The sequence below is a fragment of the Jaculus jaculus genome, chromosome 19 (assembly GCF_020740685.1).
Source record: "Jaculus jaculus isolate mJacJac1 chromosome 19, mJacJac1.mat.Y.cur, whole genome shotgun sequence".
NCBI lineage: Eukaryota > Metazoa > Chordata > Mammalia > Rodentia > Dipodidae > Jaculus > Jaculus jaculus.
Window position 1 is genome coordinate 41,788,216 of NC_059120.1, and position 13,534 is coordinate 41,801,749.

Sequence of the window (13,534 nt, forward strand, 5' to 3'; positions counted from 1 at the left end):
GGCATGAAAAGGAAGAGAAAAGGTGGAGCTAACAGAGCTATGCTCCCCCCTTTTAAGAGTTAACTCAACGGAGCCTTTCAACTATGTACCTGGTCAAGGGAGCACCCCCTCACTTAAAGTCTTAAAGAGGTGGGAGGAAGTCAAATCTCCTCAACAGAAAATGTGTAAACCCCAAGAAGCTCTTCCCTAAGTGACATTGCTCACAGACACTCACAGCTGTGCCTACTTTCCTCTTGGGGTTCTAACCCAGAAAGTGCAATGTTGCAGCTAACTTCTCATTGCTGGCACAATGCACCTGACCAAAAGCCACTTGCGGGAGGAAAGAGCTTATTTTGGCTTACAGACTCAAAGGGAAACTCCATGATGGCAGGGCAAAACATGACATGAGCAGAGGCTGGACATAACCTCCTGGCCACTATTAAGTGGACAACAGCAGCAGAAGAGTGTTCTAAACACTGGCAAAGAGAAGCTGGGCATAACACCCATAAGCCTGCTCCCAATAACACATCTCCAGCAAAGCTCCAGTTACCCAATTGCCACCAGCTAGTGACCTAGCATGCAGAAAACATAAGTTTATGGCCACACCTCACTCAAACCACCACATTCTGCTCCTGGCCCCCAAATATGATGTAGAAATGTAATGCATTCAGTTCAACTTTAAAAGTCCCCTTAGTTTTTTTCAATCCCAATACAGGTCAAATATCCCCATGGTCTAAGATAATAGTTAGCTGTAAAACCAAAAAAAAAACCATGAGTGAATGGGTGCGCCCGCCGCGTCGTCCGCAGCCCACAGGCCCGCGCTGTGCCGAGCCGACGCCCCAGGAAGTGTAGAAGGATCATGTATGGGCTGTCAGCATGGTGGGTCTCCTGTCTGAGACCAGAAGCAAATCTTTGCTCCCCACACTGTTGTCCACACTGAGAAGCGTTGAGTCGGAGCACCACTGAAGAGAATACTCTGTGCCCTGTGACACAGTGTGCCCATGTGCATGGCACACTTTGTTTCCAGTACATTCATGACCAGCCATATGAATAGAAACACCTCAAAGATGGAAATATTATGAAAAAGTAAAGGAATCTGCATCTGGGGCACCAGTGAGCATTTGGGGCAATTTTATTAACCTGAAATGTCGGGATGATGGAGCAGCCAGGATAGTTATGGTTGGCCATGGAGGATAAGCAGGAAGCTTGTCCCAAAGGGGACAGTGATTTTAGTTCAGACAAAGTAAATTTCAAAATAGAGAAGGAAGATGACCAAATCCCTACTCATGGTTTGGAAAGAGTGGACTGTAAGAGTGAGCCGGAGGACATGAGACAGACAGACAGTGGTGACGAGCAGGCAGAAATCAGGGTGGCAAGCTGTCCCTGTCAGGCCCCTGGGAAATACTTACCTGCTGAGAGTGAGGATGACTATGGATCGCTTTTCTCCCAGTATAGCAGCACACTGTACAACGTAGCCATGGAAGCTGTGACTCAGAGCCTTCTTTCCAGCTGACATATAAGCTCCAGGAAGAAATCTCCTGCTTGGAAGCATTTCTTCATCTCGCCCCGAGACAGCACTAAAGCAATATGCACATGCTGCATGAAGGAGTTTAGTAGGGGCAAAAATGAAAAGGACTTAAGTACAAGCTGCCTCACGAGACACGTGAGGCGGGCCTGTCCCATCAAGCTTATTCAAGAAGATGGAAGTATGTCAGCTGGGTCTTCCTTTCCTGCCCCCTCGCTCCTGCTTCCACCACAGCCTGCAGGTGTAGGGGACCTCAGTACTGCACTCTCACCCATCAGACTTGTACAGAAAATGGCTAAGATCCCATCCCCTGACCGGATAATGGAAGAGTCTGTGGTCTCTTCTGAAGAGGTGTCCTCAGACATGTCTGTCAGCGAGAAGTCTAGCAGAGAAGAGGCCCTGGCGAGCTTGTCCCCCCACCTTTCCATGATCCATTATGATGACACTGCAGAGAGTGTGACAGAGAGGAACCTTCCCCTTCCCAAGAGCACATCTGGGTCAAGGAGGAGGTCAGCTGTCTGGAAGCACTTCTGTCTGTCACCACTTGACAGCTCCAAAGCTGTCTGTGTGCACTGCACAAACGAGTTCAGCAGAGGGAAGAATGGGAAGGACCTGGGCACAAGCTGCCTCATCAGACACATGTGGAGATTGCACCGCTCCATTGCGCTCCAGGAGAATGGAGGCAGCATGGGTATCCCACCCTTGTACCCCACACCCCCAACTCTGCTGCCTGCCCTGCTGCCCCCAGAGGGGGATCCAAATTCTGTATCATCATCTCCAGGGAAGCCAGCCAAAGAGTTTCCTTCTGCTGCCTCATCCCCAGACAGGCAGGGCAGTGACATACTGTCACATTCAAATCCTGGAGACATCATGTCCCAGGAAAATATGTCCATGTTGTCATCTTCTGATGATCCAGGTGAGGGCCTCTGTGGTATCCTCTCCAGAGAAGCAGTTGGGAAACATGGCAACTCCAAGGTTTGAATCAGGCAGTTTTCCAGCAGAACAAAAAGGTCATGAAAAGACTGAAGTCAGAAGTCTGGCACCACCTTGCTCTGGCCCCCATGGACAGTCTGAAGGCAGTGTGTCGGTACCGTAACTGTGTCCTCAGTCGGGGAAGAAGGGAGATGTGGGCACCAGCTGTTTGATGCGGCATCTGTACAGACGCCACCCTGAGGTTGTTGGGAGCCAGAAGGGCTTTCTTGGTACAAGTTTGGCAAATTCTCCATATGCCACTTTGGCTTCTGCAGAAAGTTCCTCCAAATTAACTGACTTGCCAGCAGTAGTCAGAAAAAAACATCAAGGCATGTTCCCTGCAAACAGCAAGAAGACCTCAAAGCTGTGGAACCACTTTTCTATCTGCTCTGCAGACTCCACTAAGGTAGTGTGTTTGCACTGCGGCCGGACCATCAGCCGCGGCAAGAAACCCACCAATCTGGGCACCAGCTGCCTCCTGAGACATCTACAGCGGTTCCATGGCCACGTGCTCAAGACTGACATCTCAGAGGCCACAGTGCCATGCTCTCCGGGCATCCGTGGGCCACCAAGCATGGAGACATCGGGAGCTTCCTCTTTCTGTGACACCACGGAAAAGTTCTATGACTCTCACCCCGTTGCCAAAAAAATCACAAGTCTCATAGCTAAAATGATTGCACTTGACCTTCAGCCATACTCTTTTGTAGACAATGTTGGCTTTAACAGGCTGCTTGAATACTTGAAACCTCAGTACTCTTTACCCTCCCCTTTCTACTTCTCTAGGACAGCTATACCAGGTATGTATGACAATGTGAAACAAATAATTATGTCACATCTGAAGGAAGCTGAGAGTGGTGTGGTCCATTTCACCTCTGGAATATGGATGAGTAGCCAGACCCGTGAGTACCTAACCCTCACAGCTCACTGGGTCACCTTTGCATCCTCTGTCCGACCACATTGTGAGGACCACCATTGTTCAGCACTTTTAGATGTATCACAGATTGACTGTGACTATAGTGACAACAGCATTCAGAAGCAGCTGGAGGGCTGGTGGGAAGCCTGGGTGACCTCCATTGTCCTTCAGGTCGGCATCACAGTCACTGACAACCCAAGCATAGGTGAGACACTGAGTGAGGGGGAACGCTCAAGTGTGCAGTGCTTCAGCCACACGGTGGACCTGATCGTGAGCGAGGCCCTCAAGAGCCAGAGGATGGTGCAGAACTTACTGAGCATTGTTCGGAAGCTGTGCGAGCAGGTCCATCGATCACCCAGAGCCAGAGAGAAGCTTGCTGAGCTGCAGAAGGAGTATGAGCTGCCACAGCACCAGCTGATCCAGGACGTGCCATCCAAGTGGAGCACATCATTCCACATGCTTGAACGGCTCATCGAGCAAAAGAGGGCAGTTAATGAGGTGTCCATTGAGTGTAACTTCAGAGAACTGATCAGTTGTGACCAGTGGGAGGTCATGCAGTCTGTATGTCATGTGCTGAGACCCTTTGACACTGCAAGTCGGGAGATGAGCACCCACATGTCCACTCTGAGCCAGGTTATTCCCATGATCCACATTCTCAGAAGGAAAGTCAAGATGCTCTTTGGAGAGACAATGGGCATTGACACCATGCTGAAGTCACTGAAGGAAGCCATGGCGAGCCGCCTGTCCGCCACCCTCCATGACCCCAGGTACATCTTTGCCACACTGCTGGACCCTCGCTACAAAGCCTTCCTGTTCACAGAGGAGGAGGTGGAGCAGTACAGGCAAGACTTAATCAGGGAGCTAGAAATACTGAATTCTACCTCAGAGGACGTGGCCACCTCCAATGGCTGTGACTCAGGGTCCCCATTGAAAGACTCTAGTGTGGAGGAGAGCCTGTGGTCACTTGTGGCACCAATGAAGAGAAGAAGTCAGAGAGAGAAGCTGCCTGAAGACATGGTGCTCGCGTATCTGGAGGAAGAGGTGCTGGAGCACAGCTGTGACCCGCTTACCTACTGGAACCTGAAGCGGTCCTCCTGGCCGGGGCTTTCTACCTTGGCAGTCAGGTTTTTGGGCTGCCCCCCAAGTACAGTCCCCTCAGAAAAGCTCTTCAGCACACCCACAGAAGCTGGCAGCTTCCAGCCCAGGCTCACCATGGAGCATTTTGAAAAGCTGATTTTCTTGAAAGTTAATCTTCCCTTGATATATTTTCAGTACTCGCACACGACAGGCCACAAGTGCTGACTGTTGTGCCAGGGCTGACTTGCCTGGCAGGGCCATGGAGGACACCAGATCAGGCATCTGGGCCACTTGCCAGCTCTCATATATGTCCACATGTGCCTTACTCCTTCTGGCCAGGTATCATGGCGTGTTTTAGAAGTCCACTAGAAACAGCCTGTCTTGTCAGTTATGAAATAGGGTGATCAGGTTTAATTCCTAACTGTAAAGGTTTTTTAAAAGTTAGGGGTGTAATTTGTTTTCCTAGAATGGAGAGAAGATGTAAAGAATTTTATGTGTAGCTTTTTTATTCAGTTGTGTAAAAGCCACAAATCAGGTGCTGTATTTTAATTAAATGTTGCTTTAATTGCAACAAAATGGCTTTTGTGACTGTCAGATGAAACCTGTAAATAGGAAGTAAAGGTTAAGCCATCCTGACTGAGCAGTTTTTAACTGCAGACTTTAAAGTATGTTGAGAGATTGTTCTGAAAGCTGATTACTAATGGCAGAAACCAGTCATTTGAGAGCAGAACTGAACATAAACATATCATGGAGTGTCAGTGGTTAATTGGTCACAAGAACTTTCTCATTCCAGGTGATTGCATTCAGGTTTTAGACTGTCAGTTAACTCAGAGATATCCCATTTATCATGTGCTCCTTGAAATTGGATCCACGTTATAAATCCATACTTATGTTAGTCATTGCATAATACAACACGTTTACAGCAGATGGCCTGTTGATCGAATCTCCATGCCTCTGATTTAGCAACTCTGTGCTATGAAGCTATCTCTTAAGATATGTGCACTGACCCCCAATTTGATAAAACCAAGATTCTTTAAGGAAATAGCTTGTTTTATTGCAGCCATGAGAAAAGCCTTAGGTGTTTAGATGTTTTTCTATGACAGGGAAGATTCAGCCATCACTGGGGTACTATAGAATCCCAAAGACATCAGAATAAAATAACAGTTGTCAGATTCCTTTCACAATATGCCTCCAAAGTTTTTGCTTTAACATCTAAGAAAAGGTATTCATTTTCTCCTTTCAAATCAATTTAAACATTCTGAGTGAGACAACTCACTCATTTGCATATGGACTTTTAGAAAAGCTGTCCTTTTGTTGAGATACTGTATCTAGACTTAATCTAGTCTAAATTTGAGTGGACTATAGTGTATTTATAAATGGTGAACTTGGATTCTGAAATTAAACTTTATTTGCAGTTTTCTAAAAAAAAAAAAAACCATAATGAGACAGAATAAACATTCACACTACAAACGATGGCATTAGACATAATAAGGAAAGATTGAACCAATACAAGATCTAAAACAAACAGGACAAATAAGTAAGTTCCATAGCTCCAAGTCTGACATCTCTAACCAGTGATAAAATCTGGTGTTCCAATTCCAACATCCATTGACAAAAGCTTTTGGATTCCAGTTCTGACCCTCCAACTTGACTGGTCACAGCCCGGGCAAATATCATGTCCCAAGCCACCAGTGTTCTCTATGGTAACCATTGAATACTCCTGGTATATTCAAAACATCTTTGGGTCTACACTTCAAAGCACTGCCCATCTTCACAGCTCCATACCAGGTGTCTGTATGGAAACCTATCCCTGCTTCACATTTTAGCAGTGGCTCCTGGAACTGTGTTGTATATCCAGTGACCCTTCGATGTATTTTTTATGCTTCAAAAACCATTACCTGGTGTGCAGTGGAACAGCCAATTTTGTAAATCTGGGGGCGGGGGGGAGGGGAGAAATAGACCTTGACCTTCAAATCTTCTCCTTGCAAAAGATTTGTATTCCTATTCCTTAAGCCTGTCATGTGTAGATCTTGCCCTGAGGCATCCTTTCTACTGTCCTAATGCAAAGCAGTTGGCCCACCTTTTTCTGGTGGTAATCAACTTACAATGGCAGCTTCAGTAACCTAAAACCAGTTTCTATGCCTATAACTTTAAGCTTCCTTGAATGTTTCTACGATGAACTGCACATCCTTCATATCTTTTTGTTCCATACCGTCCATCAAGCATACCAGTTTGTTGCTTTTAAGTCTAATCTTGCTCAAATTCTTAGGGCTTGTGTAGAATGCAATTAGCCTTTCCACCAATACTCAAATTCTAACAAGTTATCTGCTTCCCCTTTGAAAGCTGATAAGCCAAGCCTTCACAGTCCACAACTTTCTCTGCATTTAGCATTTTCAAACTCTCATTAGAACAGCCCATCTGGGAGCTAAGGACCCAGGTTTGATTTGCCAGTACTCACATAAGCCAGATGCACAAAGGGGCACATGCATCTGGAGTTAATTTGCGATGGGTAGAGGTCCTGGTGTACCTATTCATCTGCCTCTTTCTCTTTCTCAAAATAAATTTAAAAAATTAAAAAATAAAATGGTGAAAAAGCCCCAAAGTGTGGGAGCAAATATGCTTAGGATTTCATCCAGCATCTAAAGAAGAGAAATTAATTTTTTTTATAAAAGAAAAAGTTGTATGTGGTGGCTTGAGCCAGGTGTCTTTCATAAAGTCATGTGTTCTGAGCCAGCACAGCCAGCACTGGGAGGTTTCTTCAGACCCGAGTACCAAGTACATCCTCATTCCTCTAGCACATGTGTTCCAAAACACCAAACTCCACATGATCAGATTCATGACAGCAATAACACCACTTCTCTGGCACCACTTGACCGTTGCAGGCAGCTTTGTGTTACTTGATAACCACCCAACAGAAAGCAGCTTATGGGAGGAAAGGGCTTATTTCACGCTTCCAAATTCCAGGGGAACATCATCAATGGTGGAAGAAGCTAGCTCAGTTTCATAGATCCAAGCAGAGAGATACCACCAAACAGCCAGAGAACACCAAAAAGTATGATCAGCCAGAGCTCCAAACTGCACTTCACATACCTTATTGCTGGACTCCAATGACACACCTTCAGCAAGACTCCAATTCCCAAATTTCCACCACCTGGGGACCTATTGTTTAGAACACGTGAGTTTATGGGAGACACCTGACTCAAAGCACCACATACAACTTTTTCTTTTTTAAAAAATTATTTCTCTTCTTTGGATGTTGGATGAAATCCTAAGCATATTTGCTCCCACACTTTGGGGATTTTTCATCATTCAAAAAAATTATTTATTTATTTTGAGAGAAAGAGAAAGGCAGATAGAGAATGGGTACACCATGACCTCTACCCATTGCAAATGAACTCCAGACACATGTGCCCCTTTGGGTCTCTGGCTTATGTGGGTACTGGAGAATAAAACCTAGGTCCTTGGGCTTTGCAGGCAAACATCTTAACTACTAAGCCATCTCTACAGCCCCTTCACTGTTCTCTTAGTAAATCTCCTTTGCCTAACTTACTCCTCATCCATGTGGCTAATTTTTAATGGTCATGAAACAAAGGACTTGACAATATGAAAATCCCCAACAAGGTGAGTGGATAAAGAAAATGTGATACATATATATACTTGAATATTATTCTGTCCCAGAAAAGGATAAAATAGTGTCATCTTTAATAACACTGATGAACCTGAAGGACAATAGGAGAAACAAGCCAGGCACAGAAAGACAACTACCACACATATGTGCAATCTAAAAAGTGAGTTTCATGAAAGCTGTGAGTTAAACAGTGATTACTAGAGATTAGCGAAGATATGGGGAGAAGTAGAGGAGTGCTAAGTTAATGTTAGAGAATTAAGTTCCGGTGTCTTATTGCGTGGTAATGTCAGTAACTGGGAATAATGTTTTGAATATTTCAAAATAGCTGAAGATTTTAAATTATTCTCACCACATGAAATGATAAATGTTTAAGGATAGATATGTTAATTGCCCCAATTTGGCTATTAAACAATGCATACACATCTCAAAATATTGTATATTCCTCTAAAAACATGTACAATTATCATTTGCAACAAAATTGTGTTGAATAGACCCTTATGACTGAGAAAACACTGTATGTACATGTCAGAGGATGTGAAAGGCAAGCTCTGGTGGATACTGGGGAAAAAATTATCCCAAGTTTCTCCTCAAAGCTACTCCAAATGTGCACATTTGAGTTTTGCTTTGTAGCCCAAGCTGGTCTTGAACTCATGATTTTCTTGCCTTTAGTCTCCTACTGGCATAACAGATAGGTGTCACAGGTGGTAGGCAAAAACCAAAAAGAAATGAAAAGACTAGCATAATGATAACAAGATCAGATTTCTTGGGTTCTCACTAGTTTTTTCATTAGCCTGTTGCTGTGTGACCTTAGACAAGTTATTGACTTTCTCTGTGTCCCAGTCTTCTCATCTGTAAAAGAGGATAAGACCTGCCTCCCATTGAAATATGGCTCACTCAACTAACTAATAGTTAAACAAAAACACTTTGGCAAAACTAATTTAACAGTTTATTTGAATAAAGAATGATCCATACATAGGGCAGAACTCAGAACTGGAAGAGGTTCAGAGAACCCCACTCTGCCATGGGGGTAGTAAGTATTTACATACAGAACAAGCACATAATGTTCAGACATACTTGATTGGTTTCAGGGGGATGTTTGCCTTAATTTGATATAGTTTGATCAGTTGGTTATTTGTGGATGGCTAAGATCTGGCTGGCTGTGGTGGTTTGATTCAGGTGTCCCCCATAAACTTAGGTCTTCTTAATGTTAGGTTCCCAGATGATGGAGATTTGGGAATTAACACGTCCTGGAGGAAATGCATTGTTGGGGGTGGGCTTATGGATGTTATAGCCAGTTTCCCCTTGCCAGTGCTTGACACACTCTTCTGTTGCTATTGTACACCTTCTGTTGGCCAGGGGGTAATGTCCACCCTCTGCTCATGTCATCATTTTCCCTTGCCATCAAGGAGCTTCCCCTAGAGTCTGTAAGCCAAAATAAACTTTTTTTTTTTTCCACAAGCTGCTCTTGGTTGGGTGATTTCCGCCAGCAATGTGAACCTGACTGCAATACTAAGTACTAAAAAAAAAAAAAAAAAATACCTTATGTTTTAGTTTGTTTACATGTTAAACTAGGTTGCAGTTTATTATCCAGGAGTTAAAAATATAGAGCTATGAACACCCAGTGGATCTGAACTAACAAACCTCAGGGCCCACTACTAGTGACACCTCCTCCAGCAAGGCTCCACCTCCCAAAGGTTCTGGGGTTCACTCTCTCCTTACATTGATGTTGCTTGAATGGTCACCTCTGGGACATGGTTACCAGAGAGCCACAGCTTCACTGTGGATTACATCATAGGAGTTTATGAACATGCATTTCTCTGCATTCATCCACAGGTAACAAGTACTGGAATGCATAAGATTTCTGAGAAAACTGTTACTTGTTTTTAAAAGTATTGGGAATAAGATTAAGACAAATCAGCTTCAAAGTATCAGAGGCTTAGGGTTCAAGAGATATTTATCAAATTTTCATAATCCAGGTGGAATTTATGCCAGAATTCGCCAACTAAATGGTTTATTCTTTCTCATACTTAGAATATCTATAAATTTTTACCAGTCAAGTCCAACATAGGGATCTGCATTATACATTTATAATCTAAACATTTCTTTTCACAGATGAAGTGAATGTGATTTGAACTTAGGAACTGTCCAAATGGGAAATTTTAAAATGTTCTCCTTTGGAACCCATTATTTTTAAACATCTCATTATATAACTATAAATTCTAATTATATACATTCTAACTTTCTACCTTTTCCTGGATGTGATAAATGGTTCTTTCCCTGCCCTACAAAAAAGTTGACTTTTGAATGTTGCAGCATTTTTAAAAATAAAGTGACTGAAATCCCTTTAAACAGAAAAGAAGGAGGAAGTGGAAGAGGAGACTATAGAGAAGGAGGAAGATGAGAAATACAAGAAGAAGGAAAAAGAAAGAGAAGAGGAGGATGAATCGAGCACAGGGACAGACCAGCATTGTGAACACTCATATATATCTTAATAAAAATATAATAGGAAAACCTGTTTCCTATCAGATAATTTAAATAATTTTGGAAAAGAGTTTGAACAAAAGTACTCCATGTAAACCAGGCATGGTGGTACATGCCTTTAACCCCAGCACTCGGGAGGCAGAGGTAGGAGGATTGCCATGAGGTCAAGGCCACCCTGAGAATACATAGTGAATTCCAGGTCAGCTTGGGCTAGAGTGAAACCCTACCTCCAAAAACAAAACAAACAAAAAAAGTACTCCATGTGAGTGGATAATGCCACTTAAAGAAGCAACAGGTTGTTATAGGAAGAATACAGTACTAGGGATGAGATATCTCCCAGTGAGTTGTTAGTCAGCGAGGCCTCAAACAATACAGGCATTGCAAGTGCTTTTTGATGCCCATTAGAACTAACAAGGGATGTGAAGTAACTACATAATAAAAACAGAAAAACACTCAAGAAAGAAATAGAGGAGCACTTAAGAATATGGAAGGACCTCCAATGTTCCTGGATTGGTAGAATTAATATTGGGAAAATGGCAATTCTACCAAACACAATATATAGATTTAATGCAATACCAATAAAAATACCAGAACCTTTTTTACAGTGACTGAAAAACAATGATCTGAAAATTCATATGGAATGGTAGAAGGCCTTGGATATTCGAACATATCCTCAGCAAAAGAAACACCTCTGGTGGTATCACCAGACCTGATCTAAAGCTATATTACAAAGACATAATGACAAAACAGCATGGTACTGGAATAAAAACAGAAACATAGACCAATGGAACAGAAGGGATCACATGTGGAGACTTTGAAAGTATTTATGTTCTCTGCTTGGATATGGGAAATGCCCACTGGAATAATGGCACTCCACCTCAGGTCTCTGGACTGCATTCTTGGCATAACCTGCATCTTCCATGGCCCCTGGGAGAGCTGTATTGGAAAGAACAGCCACCTGTACAAATGCCCAGTGACCACTATCAGAATCACGTGTGTGAGTCCCTGCACAGAGATGTAGACCATTGGTGGAGAGAGAGACAGAGAGAAAGAATGGGCGTGCCGGGTCTTCCAGCCACTGTAAACAAACACTAAATGCTTGTGCTGTTTTGTGCATGTGCCTTATCTGGGCACTGGGAAATCAAACGGGGGTCCTTAGGCTTTATAAGCAAGTGCCTTAACCACTAAGCACTCTCTTCAGCATATTCCAATACTTTTTGAAAAAAATACACAATTATACTAATTATATTATATAATACAATTATATAACATATTATAGATATAATACTAATTATATAATTATACTAGGGAACAGAATGGGTTTGCTTTTGGGGGAGTGGACTGTTGTGGCTCCGCTGTCAGTATTTTCTTCTTTTATGTGACCAACTGAAGGTTAAAAACTGGCAGCTGACAGGCTACACAAGCCTACTCAGCATCATTCTTAGAAGGCCCCCAAGCTTATCCAAACTCCCAAAGTGATTCTGCTCAAGTTAAAAATAACCACCACCAGGCTGGAGAGATAGCTCAGTGGTCAAAGGCACTTGCTTTCAAAGCCTGATGGCCTGGGGTTCAATTCCCCCAGTGCCATGGAAAGCCAGATGCACAAGGTGGCACATGCATCTGGAATTTGTTTGCAATGGCAAGAGGCTTAGGCTTGCCCATTCTCTCTCTCTCTTAAATAAATAAATTAGTTAATTAAATTAAACAACCAACTCCAAGTCCATGACTGGTTCATGAGTTGGAATTTCTGAACTCATCTGCAACCACGCTCACAGTCAACAGCTCTAACTAGAGGCATCAGAGACACAGGGAGGGAAAGATGGGGGAAAGCTGTCAGTCAGCTCAGTGGCATCTGCACCAGCTTGTTGTTCTTACTCCTAACCTCCGCAGGCTCTACTTTCATAGTGAAACCCCGGACCAGCCAGAACCTGGGAGTTTAAAGCCAGGTGACCTTGACCTCTTCCTGTGCACTCTCCTGGTCTGTGCCTCTGCTGAGATGAAGAACAATGATACTTGTGACCAAAGAAAGGGACTTAAATGACTACAAAGCTCTGAGTTGCCTGAAAAGCAGGTAAGAGATGTTTGATTTGGTATCTCCTGGATCAGTAGTTGGGACACATCAATGCTTCTTTCAGTGTAGCTCAGACTCGGTGGGTTGTAAGGGCCCAGCCAAAGCTTTCCTCTTGGCTCTGACTCCCATTGCTATGACAGATCAATGTGCCACTTTGTGTCCAGCTTTTTGTGAGTGCTAGGGATCAAACCCAGATCCTCAGGCTTTGGAGGGCAAGCGTGTTTAACCACTGAGCATCTTTCCAGACCTGTAATGCTTTTCATTTTCAGTTTGTTTTTATTTTTAAAATTTTATTTATTTATTTATGAGAGAATGGGCATGCATGGGCTCCAGCCATTGCAGACAAACTCCAGACACACAAATAAGAGTAGGGTTTCAAAAACTACAGATGGAGTAACATCTGAAACTGAAAGAGACCTGTCACCTAGCCATTATCACCTTCCTTATTGGCCAATTCGGGAGGCCATTGGATGGGGTGCCAGTCCTGTAACTCATCCACTGAACAATTGGAAACAACTTTTCACAGAAGTAAAACCTGGAATCAGGTACTTTAGCAAGAGTAGCTTCACACTATAGAGATGCAGATAAAGTCTGACCAGTTATCTGGGTCCTGGATTCTGGTTCATAACCAGCTAACAACATTTGGTGGAACATTGTAAAGTTGTTGTTGTTTTTTTTAACACCCATGCCAAAGAGTTTAACATCATCTATTCTTCTGACATTATTGAGATATTGATAAACTAAGGTAAGACAAAGTATAAGTACTTGAGCTAGGAGTTCTAGTACTATGTTGAAAACAGGACAGGTAAGAGTGGACACCCCTGTCTTTTTCCTGATCTCAATGGTAATTCCTTTAGTCTCTCCCCATTAAGTATTATTTGGGCTTTA

The 13,534-nt window shown here is 43.4% G+C and overlaps 1 pseudogene; it reads left to right on the forward strand.

Annotated features, from left to right (window-relative positions):
- The first annotated feature begins 1,165 nt into the window (after positions 1 to 1,165).
- On the forward strand, positions 1,166 to 4,691 carry LOC101603981 (annotated as a pseudogene).
- The last annotated feature ends 8,843 nt before the right edge of the window (positions 4,692 to 13,534 follow it).